The sequence below is a fragment of the Agrilus planipennis genome, unplaced genomic scaffold, assembly GCF_000699045.2.
Source record: "Agrilus planipennis isolate EAB-ADULT unplaced genomic scaffold, Apla_2.0 scaffold108, whole genome shotgun sequence".
Lineage (NCBI taxonomy): Eukaryota > Metazoa > Arthropoda > Insecta > Coleoptera > Buprestidae > Agrilus > Agrilus planipennis.
Genome location: NW_020439204.1, coordinates 262,402 through 276,301, shown reverse-complemented (window position 1 = coordinate 276,301; position 13,900 = coordinate 262,402). Strand labels below are relative to the sequence as shown.

The following is a 13,900-nucleotide window of genomic DNA, read 5'->3' as shown; positions in this document are numbered from 1 at the left end:
TGATTTTCCTGGGGCAGTGTCCGGAAATTCGTTATCAAGCCAAGTTTTTGCTTCAACTGTATTTTTTCCCTTCAAAAAGCAATATTTTATCAACACGCGAAATTCCTTTTTATCCATTTTTTTCACAATAACAAAAGTTGCTTCACTAAAAATGCTATAATTCACAAACTAATGATCCGACAGCCGTCAAATTTATAGACGCGTCTTTTGAAGGATCGGACTAACTGAAAATCATATGGATTTAGTTCTGGTGCCGCTATCTATGTGTCAGGCCGGGGACTTTTCAATTGACCTATTATATATGTGAAACACTTTGACATTTAATAGTGGTTAATTAATTCATTTTTAACTTTTTTGCCCACTATACACTACCTTAGGTTAATGAGGGAAAATTTGTCGCTGTTGTCACACTCTCGCCAGGAATCAAACCTTTTCGTATCAATGCTCTAACCACTAAGCTACGAAAGATGACAAAACGTCAAACCGTTCCCGTCCCGGGTTCGATTCCTGGCAAGGGTGTTACAACAGCAACAACAAATTTTCCCTCATTAACCTGAGGTAGTGCGTACTTGATAAAAAAATTGAAAATGAATTTTCACATTAATACTTTAGAAGTGTTATTTTATATTTTTGTTTTGAGGATATCTTTTCTCGAAATTGATGAAGACAATAACTGTTTATAAACCGATAAATATGTAGGTACATCTTTACCAGGGAACATAATAGATTAACAAAACGGATGGACTGACATGACGGCTTGTAATAAAGTAATATAAGCGGATTTCAGCTCGAGCGGCGTTGTATATAATATTTTTTTTTTTTGAACATCAGTTATACTCGTGCATTATGTTCTCGTTTAATATATTTTTCGAGTATAATCGCGCGCAGTTAGGAGGGGTGTGTGAAAAATGGAAATTGGTACAGGAATACAAAGCACAAAGGCAATTTATCCTCTTTTTCCCAGTCCTTTCCGAGGTACATTACGTGTTTTGCCTTTGTGTCTGCCGGTCTGCAGGACGAGGACCCTGTCTCCCAAAACAACGTGTCCATGCACGTATGTATGCGTACTTCTGCTGCATACATGCACATAAATACGTACAGTATAAAGAAATATGAAAAATTTGACCATTCACGTTACTCGTTACCGCATGAACGAGTCAACGCATTGTTGTACATCGCCGGTCCTGCTTAAAAGGGATGTATGCTCGTTTGTTATGACAACATTAATACATATTACGAATAAAATAAGCGCTGGCAGCTACCTATTATTATTGATGATACATAACAGAACAACCTCTGATCACGTTGCACCATGATCCACACACTCACAGATCACACGTCAGCTAAACAGTTTTTCTACACGAACAAGGATGTCAAATTTTGGAATAAAAACTATAAAATTATTTTGTAGTTACATAATAACTAGTATTTCTGTTGGAAACTATTGTGCCTAGTAATACTTCGATTTGAATTGTAGTCCAAAAAAAAATTCTTTTATTTTTTTTGTCAATTTTACCAAGAATTCATTATACTTTTTTTGGGTGATAATCCATAAACCAATATTACTTAAAAATCTACTATCAAAAGTAGGTACTTCTGAAGGTTTTCAAAAAATAATTATTTTTAAATTGTTTTTTGGTGTCAAATTCACACTTGTTACCACTTCATACCCTCAGCTGTCAAAGCTTTGCCTGATTTACATTCTTGGTTATTCTAAATGAGTGCTCAGTGGTCGACTTGTAAATCCAAATACCAGACTAGGGAAATCTCAATCATTATGGGAGATTTCAAACATTGCTCCAAGATTGAAGAATATGAAAATATTCTAGTATAATAGTATCAGATGATAGCTCTACCACCCACATTCGAATATTCCAAACCTTCTTGCACCTTTCGGTCCAGTTCATCCCAGAATTTCTGAGAAGAATCCTATAGATATTAGTAAGCATTCAAGTAGAGAACCTCCCTAAAAATATTAAAAAGCATTCTAGTACATTCTTACTTACACTATACTAAACGGGTCGGGTGTTTGGTGGCTGATAGTCGACCCACAAACTTACACGCCCACCAAACTTGAACAGTGGTCAAAATGCGAAAATGCGCTAGGTCGACTACTTTTAATCACCATTTCTCCCACACCACCACAGACCGACTTGCAACCACTAGGAGGAATGGTAAACATTTTGAATGATAATGATAATTTACTTAGTAAAAGGATTTAGAAATGCTTCCTTTCTAAGATGTAGTGTTATACTAATGTGCTCCAAAATCACCTTTTTGTGCTTTCGGAATATGATACAAATTCTTCAAATAAGGTTGCTCGCAGCAACTGTTAGCTTACTTATATTAAAGCAAAACTGATGGTCACCTTATATTACTGTTCGACAAGAGTAACATTTTTATGCATTTTTTTATTGCACTTTCAGAATGTTATATTATCTACACCCCTCTATAGCGCTGTCTTCTTTACAGTTACCTATTCAAGTATGCTCGTAAGTCATAACCAACTGGTTGGTACTTATTTACCATATTATTTTACCAAATTTTGTAAAACCGTTTTTTGAGACTGTATAAGAATATCAATTTTTTATCTAACGATTAAAATCCAGCATCTCTGAAACGGAGCGTTTCCAGGCACTATATCTCCCTAAATACTTGTCATTCCTTCTAAAACACTCTGCCTATTGATGCATCTCAATAGAGTGTGTTCAAGTCAATTACACAGAAAAAACTTGATGAGCAGTCTCAAACAAAGAATATCATTTAATTAGAGTGTTCGATATGCATGTTCCAACATTGGCACTCCTGCTTTGCTAAGTCTGTGGATTAGCTATTTATGTGATATCAGTCTCAACGAAGGACTCGACGTTCTTGCTACGCTCCCTAAGGGTGCCAACTGGCTAAATGCTGGGTAAATCCATGAGCTGACCGAAGGACGACAACGACAACTGAACCACTGTTATCAAATCTGAATATTGAGCGTTCCTCATATAACACCGACCTTGAAAATACATGGGTCTTTAAAATAATATCATTTCAATAATTCTTGTATGATTGTATGAAAAAAAGTACTGGTCCCCTTCTGTTCGTATGTACATTTGAATTGATACCCGGAGTATCTGATTTTTTTTTATTTCCCTCTATTTATTTTTAATGCTTCAAGCTTCATGTAATGATTGCTAATTTAATTTTGTTGCTTTTTGCTATAGTGTAAAAGTAAAATTGAATTTGCAGTTTGCGATTACAATAATAATTCATTTAATGAATTTTAAAGTAGAGGCTGACTTATTTGATTCCTTGTGAATCAACGTAGCAGTTCCTGATTTATGTAGAAAAGTGCCTAAGTTATTTTATAAGAAAGTTAAGTAAAGCGAGTGAATTTTGAATAGAGTAACAATAGGTTGCCATATCGGGTGTAATTTACCGCGTTACTCTGATGGCAAAAAGTCGGCTGTCTACCGGTGAACTGACGTTGTTCTCTCTTCATCTCGGCAGGCCTGTAATTAAAGCAAAGAATGGCCGGGAGACCTTTTAATAAGAATTAACTAAAATTTATTTCTGTTGGCACAAAGGCCGCGTTTCAGTAGCCGAAGGTACGTCAATTAATTCGAGAAGGAGGAAGAGAAAATGAAGAATAAGAATAATCGGGAATAAAAGCGGAACGCCCGAAATGGAATGCTCGACTTTAATAACGAGAAAAAGAAGGGGCACAGGAGCCAAATGAAGTCTTTTCATCCGAAGACAGACAAAGAGATCACAATGGACCCGTCGGAATGGATCGAATACTGCAAGTCATTCTCCATGTACTTACCTTACGTCACATGCCTATAGGTACATCTATCTGTGCACACATACACACATGCCTAACACATCTACAATGTACTTACTGTCTACGTGTCTACCTATTAGCTGTACCTCATCGAAATCTCCATTCATGGCATACTTCATTAATTGTAGCCGAAACGTTCAGTTACTTCAAGAGTCCGCTACATTCCTTTATTATTGTTCCGGCCACTACAAAACTACATCTTTAGTACTTTAACAAGTACCTATAAAACAGTATAAGTAGGTAGTGCTTTTGACTTAAACAAGAAAATTGAAAAATATTAATAAAGCAACAAATTAAATGATCAATCTTCAAACCCATTTACGGTGAGTGTATAAATCAACTTTCGGTCACTATGTTGTATCACAATGTCCAGATAAAAACATTTACTCAACTTTACACTTGTTTTTAAATAGAAACCTTTTATAATTACAGCACTGATCAGTAAAGTAAATCCATGTGGTGACTGCGTATGGGTTTAAATATTTTCCAAAAGAGATAAAAATGAGCGAAAATTTTATTATAAATCATTTGGGTCACTATAGCCGGATATGATTTCTTGAGAATCAGTCATAATAAACGATATGCCATATTAAACGGAGTCCTTATATCCAAACGTTCCCATAGAGAATTTAACCCTAGATTACTAAACTATCGTAAAAATTACGACGCCAAAATCAAGATTCCTGGAAAAAACAAAGTGTGCGTTAGTTCCTCGTCCCCCGGTTCACTGTACCTTCTTTATTACTTCCACCAGTGTGCCACGTGCTGTCATTGTCGTCGGAAGTGATTTTTGTATGGAGTTATAACAAGTGTGTCGCAAAATTTACGAAAGTTTAGTGTTTACGTGAGTTTTAAGTAAAGGTAAGTGTACTTGTTTTCATCACTTTTTAGATAGATTTTGAATTAATTATGGCATATTCTGTTTTTATATATGCATATATATTGTCTTAGATGTCTCGAGCTGTTAGAGATGATGAAATTTGTAAGTTATTGGAGGAGGCTGAAGATGACGATGAGAGCGCACAGCAGCAAGAGAACAGAAAGACCCGTAGATGGCCATTATGCTTGTTTTATAATATAATTAATATTGCAATTATAAACTCATACGTCATTTATGTTACCAACAATTGCAGAAATAAAAAAATAAGTAAATCCAGGCGCGACTTTGTTTTGGAAATGGCTAATGCTCTTATGGAACCTCATCTGAGAGAAAGAATAAATACTCCAACATTGCGGCGAGATATCAAAGAACTCATAAAGGGTATCTTAGGTATTGAAACTATTCCTGAATCGTCAATTATGCAAGAATCAAATTCAAGAAAAACGTGTGCCTTGTGTCCGTCTAAAGCTAGAAAAATGACGACTAACTTCTGCATGAAATGTAAAAGAGCCATTTGTAGGATGCACAACATAAATATGTGTCCAAACTGTGTAGAGTAAAAAAATATATACTATTTTCATTATTACGTGATCTCTGAAAGGCAAAGAATATCATTGTAATTTCTATAATAATTAAAAGTTATGATTCGATAATTTATTCTGTTTTATTTCCATGTCGTACTTTTTACGAATGTTTAGTAAAAACGTTACTTGCAAGATAGTTTAGTAATCTAGGGTTAATATGAAAACCAAACTTAACACTGCAATTACTTCATATTAAGCGGTTGGTCAATATAGGTTGAGTCATTATAAACGAATTCCACTGTACTTAGTAAAATAACGGATAGGTATATTAGGGTGAGTCAAAAAATGATTATTTAGTAACTAAAATTAAAATGAAAAAACATTTCTTAATAAATTCTTCAAACATTGAACCTGAATATTTTTTAAATGGCTAGAATAATGAAAAAAAGAGACTTTTTGTAAAGTGTTCAATTTGCTATGAAAATATACATAGAAATTTGCTGAACAATTGATTTATAATGAGATATCTATGATTTTTTTATATGAAACAGAAGTAAAAATATTCCTAATAATATTCATATTTGGTAGGTATTTTCTAGAGGTGCCTATAGCACCAATTTTTCTGTGTCGGAACCAAAAAAAAAATACAATTTTTTTGACCCACCCTAAGGTGAATCATTTATGACTTAATTAATGGAATATTCTGCTGCTGGAATTTATTCAATACAGAAATGTGATTATTGCTAAAACAACAGATTAATAAATTATTGTAATTGGACAAACTAAAAAAGTTTCAAGAAGCGGAATATTGCAAAATGATAGATCCTTTAAAAATGGATAAGGGAGAGAGGGGTGAAAAAAGTATAACAAAAAGGAGCGCGATCATGGAAGACAAGAAATAGCATCAGTTCGTTGTATGACCTTCCAGGCTTACATAATGCTCTTTGTGTTACATTAATCTCGCGTACTATATTAGCTGTCACTGATGCGACGTTACCAACCGACCATACGTCGTTGTTAAGGAAACTAATACGACGACGGAAAAGGACGGAAAGAGGACAATGGAATGGAAATTCATCAATCACCCTTTTTGTCCTAGATTTTTATTAATCGCAGAACCTATGGGCGAAATTAGACGTTCTGAATATTTTTCCTATCATTTTTTAAACGAGCGAACAAGCTAAATATCGAGAAATACCGTACGCTTTTAGCAATATTTTTAATAACTTTTTCTTTCTTCTATCTGAACCTGAAGATAAATACCTTAAACCATCAAATCGAAAATATATTAAACTAATAAGAATCATTTTTCAGAAATTACAAATCTTCCTTTTCTTTCTATTAAAAGGACCCCGCTAGATCCTTACGGATCCTCTATCAAACTAATCGCAATAGACGCTAAACCTTAAAAACTCATCTTTTTCAGATATGGTCTCTTAAAGTTGCATTCTTCCATAAGGATTTTTTCCGTAAGGATCTAGTAGGCTCCATCAATCTTTATAAACTTGTAGATATACAATTTTCTGTGGTACGCATATTTCTATCAACACAAGTAGTAGGATCTATGCTTTTTTATAAAAAATTATTATGTATTTATGGTCATTTTTTCTGAACTAAGTATCTTACATTTACTGGAAATAAACCGTGTTCATTTATCATCATATTAAGGTCGTTAGTCCTAAGATTGGTTAGACATGCACCTCCACTTTTTCCTGTCCTGAGCTAAATTTCGCTTTTCCTTAAAACTAGTACATCCTACATTCTTAACTATTTGCGAACAGTAATCTAATCTAGGTCTAACTCTACTCCTAATGACTCCTGTTTCTGCTTATAATATGTCTCCAACTAGCCCTTCATGCATGAGAAGGTGTCCTACCAACCTACCTGTTTTTGATTTCCATAGAGTCCGCTGTTCTCCTATTCTTTCTAATACCACTCATTTCTGACCTTCTCTGACCACGGTATCATCATCATTTGCCTCTAATACATCAATTCGAATTTTTCTTTTTTTATGCACCCGTACAGCGCCAAGCTTCAGACACACCTATAACAATTTCAAATTTCTAAATTACCCGTTTGCAATCATGATTTCAAGTGATTTCTTTTTGTTAATCTCTGCTGTATAGCTCTACTGCTCCTTCCATCCTGACTGACTTCCTATAGGTAGATACCGAAAATCATTCACTTCTTCTAATTTTGTAAAGTTAGTGATTAAAAAATGTTTGCACTGGTATTGAAATGACTACATATGCGCGGTTCTTTGTCCACTGTTCAAAGAAATGGTTGAGTAGAATTGAGTAATTTGCTCCGAACGGCATTGCGGTTTCTTGTTTTTTTTTTATTAACACCAGTTACCATTGTATTTAGTTTTTGAAGTGTTAGTCTTAGTAGTATTAGAAATCATAAAACGGCAAAACTTCTTCGTGTTCATCATTACGCACGCAGTTTTACAAATTCAATTTCCATGGAAAATAAAAGAAACTGTCATATAGTAATTTCTTGTTATAGGTAACAAACAAAGGTGCTTTGTGACTATACATTTTTGTTATTGAAAAATACTGTATAGAAGGTGTTACTATGCAGACTAGTTGTTCAACCATTCGTTAAGATTATGTTTTATTAATTTCCGAGGGTATTGTTTGTTGCAGCAAAATGTAGATTTGGTTTTTGATTAATTTAAATAAAGTATCTTAGTTTTTTAATTATAGTTGTACACTATTTGTATAGACGTCTGGATTACTTCTTATATATTATTTGTATAAAAAATGTTATTATTTCATCTTTTTCCGACATTATCATATAAGAAAAACCCCTTGTTAAGTGTAATTATATGGAAAGTTTCGGATAAATCCTAAGCCACTGCGTATCAAAGTTTTGCATACTTTTTGTTTTGTTGTACAGATATTTTTTAATGTTCATTTATAATTATGAAGAAGGGAGCAGGCTTAGTTAGCGTAAGAGGGCACACAGCTTCTATTGGGGGCAAGTTGGTATGACTAGATGCATGTGGGGTCAGTTGGAGTAGAAAGCACAACTTGGCCCATTCGGATATTTAAAACAGGATAGATACCACCCAATCTCGAACATTAGGAACAGAAGAACATACAGGGAACCGTAGTTTAAACAACCATTCGAAAACCGCTATCAGCAGCGCCATTATGCCATCTACAAGTTCATCAGGGTAAAAATGATTTAAAAATTTACTCGCCAGTTTAATGATGAAACCGATAAGGTTTGATTTGATACGATCAAAGTAAAAATTTTGAAAAAATTGAAAAGACTACCGATTCCTACATTCCTAATTGATATCAGAATTCACTGTTTATTTATACTTTTAAAGCAGAAATTGATTTTGTATCGTTTTTTCACGAAGAATTTATGTTTATTTACTTTTTTAAGTATTGCCCAAAAAAATTCTTAAACCAAAATTAATGCCAACTGGACCCTACTACTAGGTCAATATTTCTTTCACCTTAAACATTGATAACATCTGAAATTGGAATCATTCGATCGTCAATCTTTTTTTTTGGGATTTCCATTCCAGTTTCGAAGGGGTTGCCCTTTAAATGTTAAATTATTTAATAATTTCCATTTTTTCTCTTTAATGAATTTTAATTTTCTAATTATGCAGCTATTGTTTAACGGATGCGGCACATTCTTTGGGCAACTGGTAGTTAACTCGTATTAACAATTATCGTGTTTGCAAAATCAGATATATCGATGCATTTATGTATTTACAGACCTTTCCCAATGGGTTAAGAGACAACACCGGTTAAGTCTTACCGTAATTTCACACTAAGTGTTCTCTAGCACATCAAAAGCTCATTAAATGTAATCAATAATCCACTGCATTAAAGTAAAAGGTAAACTCTTATTTTGTTAGCGAAATTTCCTTATATTTCCTCAGATCTCAACAAAGAAAATTGATTTGGCGTATAAAAGGAAAGCACTTCTTTTCTCTGGTTATTCAAAAGTATTTAAAGAAAGTTTCAATAACAAAATTAATAGCGAAACTATATTAGTGAAACCAAAACCAATACCGGGACTATATCAGCAAAATCTAGACCAAGACTAGAAGTGTTTGAAAATATTCTAGTATAATAGTATCAGATGATAGCTCTACCACCCACATTCGAATATTCCAAACCTTCTTGCACCTTTCGGTCCAGTTCATCCCAGAATTTCTGAGAAGAATCCTATAGATATTAGTAAGCATTCAAGTAGAGAACCTCCCTAAAAATATTAAAAAGCATTCTAGTACATTCTTACTTACACTATACTAAACGGGTCGGGTGTTTGGTGGCTGATAGTCGACCCACAAACTTACACGCCCACCAAACTTGAACAGTGGTCAAAATGCGAAAATGCGCTAGGTCGACTACTTTTAATCACCATTTCTCCCACACCACCACAGACCGACTTGCAACCACTAGGAGGAATGGTAAACATTTTGAATGATAATGATAATTTACTTAGTAAAAGGATTTAGAAATGCTTCCTTTCTAAGATGTAGTGTTATACTAATGTGCTCCAAAATCACCTTTTTGTGCTTTCGGAATATGATACAAATTCTTCAAATAAGGTTGCTCGCAGCAACTGTTAGCTTACTTATATTAAAGCAAAACTGATGGTCACCTTATATTACTGTTCGACAAGAGTAACATTTTTATGCATTTTTTTATTGCACTTTCAGAATGTTATATTATCTACACCCCTCTATAGCGCTGTCTTCTTTACAGTTACCTATTCAAGTATGCTCGTAAGTCATAACCAACTGGTTGGTACTTATTTACCATATTATTTTACCAAATTTTGTAAAACCGTTTTTTGAGACTGTATAAGAATATCAATTTTTTATCTAACGATTAAAATCCAGCATCTCTGAAACGGAGCGTTTCCAGGCACTATATCTCCCTAAATACTTGTCATTCCTTCTAAAACACTCTGCCTATTGATGCATCTCAATAGAGTGTGTTCAAGTCAATTACACAGAAAAAACTTGATGAGCAGTCTCAAACAAAGAATATCATTTAATTAGAGTGTTCGATATGCATGTTCCAACATTGGCACTCCTGCTTTGCTAAGTCTGTGGATTAGCTATTTATGTGATATCAGTCTCAACGAAGGACTCGACGTTCTTGCTACGCTCCCTAAGGGTGCCAACTGNTTTTCCTTTATTTTACTTTCGTTGATAGTTTTATGACAACCAAGTCTAGAGAATTTTTATCACAAGCATATCAAGTTGACCATGACTTACACCTTATCTGCTTGATTTGATAAACAAATATGAACTTCAGTCAGTCTCGATTAGGTTTCTTCGTACAGACCATATTGATGACGCATACGCATTGTGTCATGAACACGATAATATTTTCTCAAACAATTGAATAAATATTTTTTTCTTTATTTCAGTTCTGTAAGTTTCAGTTTCTATGCAAATTTTTCTTTAGAAATCCAAAACTAATTTCGTTCAAAATCTTCTGTGGTCCCGTTGTAAGTCATCAAACAATAGAGAAATTTCACCAAAAATGCTGCGTTTTGCATGTATATTTTGCTATTAAATCAATTTTTTCTCCTTACTTTCTGAAATTCCTCTTCTGACTCAAACACAAAGCCAAGATCCGCATACAACTCAACTATTGTGACCGATTAATGCGAATCGCGGCCTGTTAATAAAAATTTTGCTGGCCAGTGTGTGTGTGTTGATAACAAACAATGCGTTACCCTGCGTCCATCCGCACCGTTTCCTGAGTCCGCTGCACTCCGGTGTGCGCCTAGCTTTACTTCCTATTAAAATATAAAAATAAATACGTTTCACTGCACTGTATGCTATTATGTTACTTACAATTATTAGCTCATTATAGTTTACATTGTATTCCTCTATTGTACCACCTTCTCTAAAGTATTATTTCCTTATCTCTGGTTGCCTTGGTTCCTGAACGAAAGGTTGTAATATAGTATTTATAACAGGTTCAAAGTATTCGTTAAATTCTCTTGTAACTAGGCATTAAGTTGCTGGTTGTACTGTAAAAGGTACAATAAATTTAAATTATTAATACCCACTTGACTTTTATTCTGTTTTCGTCGAATTCTGGTCGGGTACCTGATTTACGACGGTCCCAATAACAATCCGATTGAAGTGAAAATTTGCCATTGTAAAATTTATAATCGGCAATTGTGAGCAATCAAAGAAAGGTACGATAATAACAAAAGTTTATATGTCGTATTTGACTTTCGTGTAAAGGGGCCTATCACCAAAGTGGAAAGTTATTGTTGGAGCATGGAGCGGTAAACTTTATTGGAGAGCTAATTACCGGACCTATGTTTGAAAATTGGCTTTTGCTCGCTGAATAGCACTGTGGGATCATTCGGCCTTTAAACTTTATTATGATGGTCGGTCTAGGGATTCGTTTCGTGACTTATTGTCAGAACTGTTGGATACCCTGTCCCTTTCTCTCTTCTAATAAATACGTACCTACATAAATTTCTTATAAAACCAGAGCCGTGTTATTGTTTTACTGTCACAACTCGAAGGACAAACAAGATGAAATTAATAAATTACCATCTGCCAAATGTTTCTTTCAATGCTTTACCTTATCTAAATTATTTTCAGTAATTGTCCAGAATTGGGGCTCCACACCAAAATCGCTCCAAAAATGTTTTCATCGATTTGCGGTCATTATATATATTAGAATTAGATATTAGAAGGCGGGGAAGACAGTTTTTTATGACTTTATCAATAAAAAAGAAAGAATTTTTTGAATGATAATTTCTCAAAATTGCCCAAAATTCTGGGTAATTACCTGCATTGGTGACGCTATTGTTTGGTTAGGTAGATTTATGACAGATTGGAGTTTATTTAATGTCCCTGCCTTANCGAGAATTTTTTATATTTTTAATAGGACAAAAAACGCTGTATTTAGTAACCCTTGTGACCCTTCCCCGGAACACTAGGGTTCCGCGGAATACTATTTGGGAACTGTTGTCCTAAACAATGTTCATATGGCGCTACTTTTAGTCGAATTTTAACAATTTATGTATAAAAATGTTGATGTCATACGTTTCATATTCAAATCATCAAAAAACATTATTTGACGTAAGTCAAAATCATCAAGAACTTTATGATGCTGATTCGGCGTTGGTTCGTAACCATTTTCTTCATGTTTTTCATTATCATTGATTGTTGATGTGCTGAGGAACTACTCAATTGGACTATACTTTCTTCTCCCATTGCCATTATGTTTTTAGTGGAAGGTATGTCTTGCGGGTGGTCCCATTTAAATTTGATGAAAATATGCCACCTTCAAGGACAGAAGTCGGTTTTTATAAGTGTCAGTATATTTAAATTATGTTATACATTTTGAGTGCTTTACAGTTGCAAATGTTTTACTGATATTTCACTTTCATTGTAGACCTCATAGTTTCGTCAGTAAAACATCAGGTACCTACCTCTTAATAGCCAAGAGCAGATTACTTACCTTAACTTAATTAACGACATCGAATAGGGCGGCTGCCGTTTCTCTAATTAGCGGTTGTTTAACTGCCGCTATTTTCTAATTATGCAGCCATTGTTTAACGAGTAGGGCACATTGTTTAGGCAATTGGTAGTTAACTCGCATTAACAATTATCGTGTTTGTAAAATCAGATATACCGATGCATTTATGTATTTACAGACCTCTTCCAAAGGGTTAAGAGACAACACCGGCCAAGTCTGACCGTAATTTCACACTAAGTGTTCTCTAGCACACGAAATGTATCATTAAATGTAATCGTTAATCCACTGCATTAAAGTAAAAGGTAAACTTTTATTTCATTGGCGAAATTTTCTTATATTTCCTCAAATTTCAACAAAAAAAATTGATTTGGCGTAAAAAAGAAAAGCGTTTCTTTTCTTTGGTTACTCAAATGTATTTAAAGAAATTTTCAATAACAAAACCCAGACCAAGACCAAAACTAGAAGTGTTTGAGTAAGACCAAGACCAGTTCCAGTACCAGTCTTGGTATTGATCTTGGTTTATGTGTACCCTTATATTAGATGTTTGTCATTTACTTCTTTGAAATTACTTTAACCAAAATTCATAATTAGATAATAATTGTAAAATAGCGTAAGAAACTTCATCCCTACCGGGTGTCCCACGACACTAAACAGCCTGTTTTATTTTAGAAACTGTAAATATCAAACATCATTTTGTTTTTCCTGTTATTTTACAGTCAATCTGGCGAATTGTTCAACTTTTCAATCTTCTTTCTGACTATTACAGTCGGATATCTATGTCTAACCTATATTTAAATAACATCATTTATTAAGATAATACAATAACTTGTAAAACTGCGTGTGATTTTAATTTTTTTTTTCAAAATTTTTTGTTTTATAAAAAATACCTTTTCTTTGTTTTAGGTTGTGGTCATTATTACCATGAAACAATTGAATATTCGAAAGGAGAATTTCGACTAGACATGTAAGTTCATTTTACGTATTTTACTATGAAAGTATCAAAATATAGTTTTTGAAAAGGACTGAATATTATTTTGGAAAGTTGACATGAAAAAGTCTAAAGTAACACTGACTTTTTGCAGTAGATCATTAAAATATTTCCTTTTTTAACGAACAACTCGTACATTAATGTTATGCATACAGTGTACAGTATACATACATACTTAGAGTT

The 13,900-nt window shown here is 33.8% G+C and overlaps 1 long non-coding RNA gene across 1 annotated transcript in view; it reads left to right on the top strand.

Annotated features, from left to right (window-relative positions):
- LOC112905527 overlaps nucleotides 1–13,694 on the top strand; it is a 122,421-nt gene extending 108,727 nt beyond the window's left edge. The window contains exon 4 of the long non-coding RNA XR_003231849.1: nucleotides 13,633–13,694. This is a non-coding gene — a long non-coding RNA (uncharacterized LOC112905527). The remainder of the gene's footprint in view (nucleotides 1–13,632) is intronic.
- The last annotated feature ends 206 nt before the right edge of the window (nucleotides 13,695–13,900 follow it).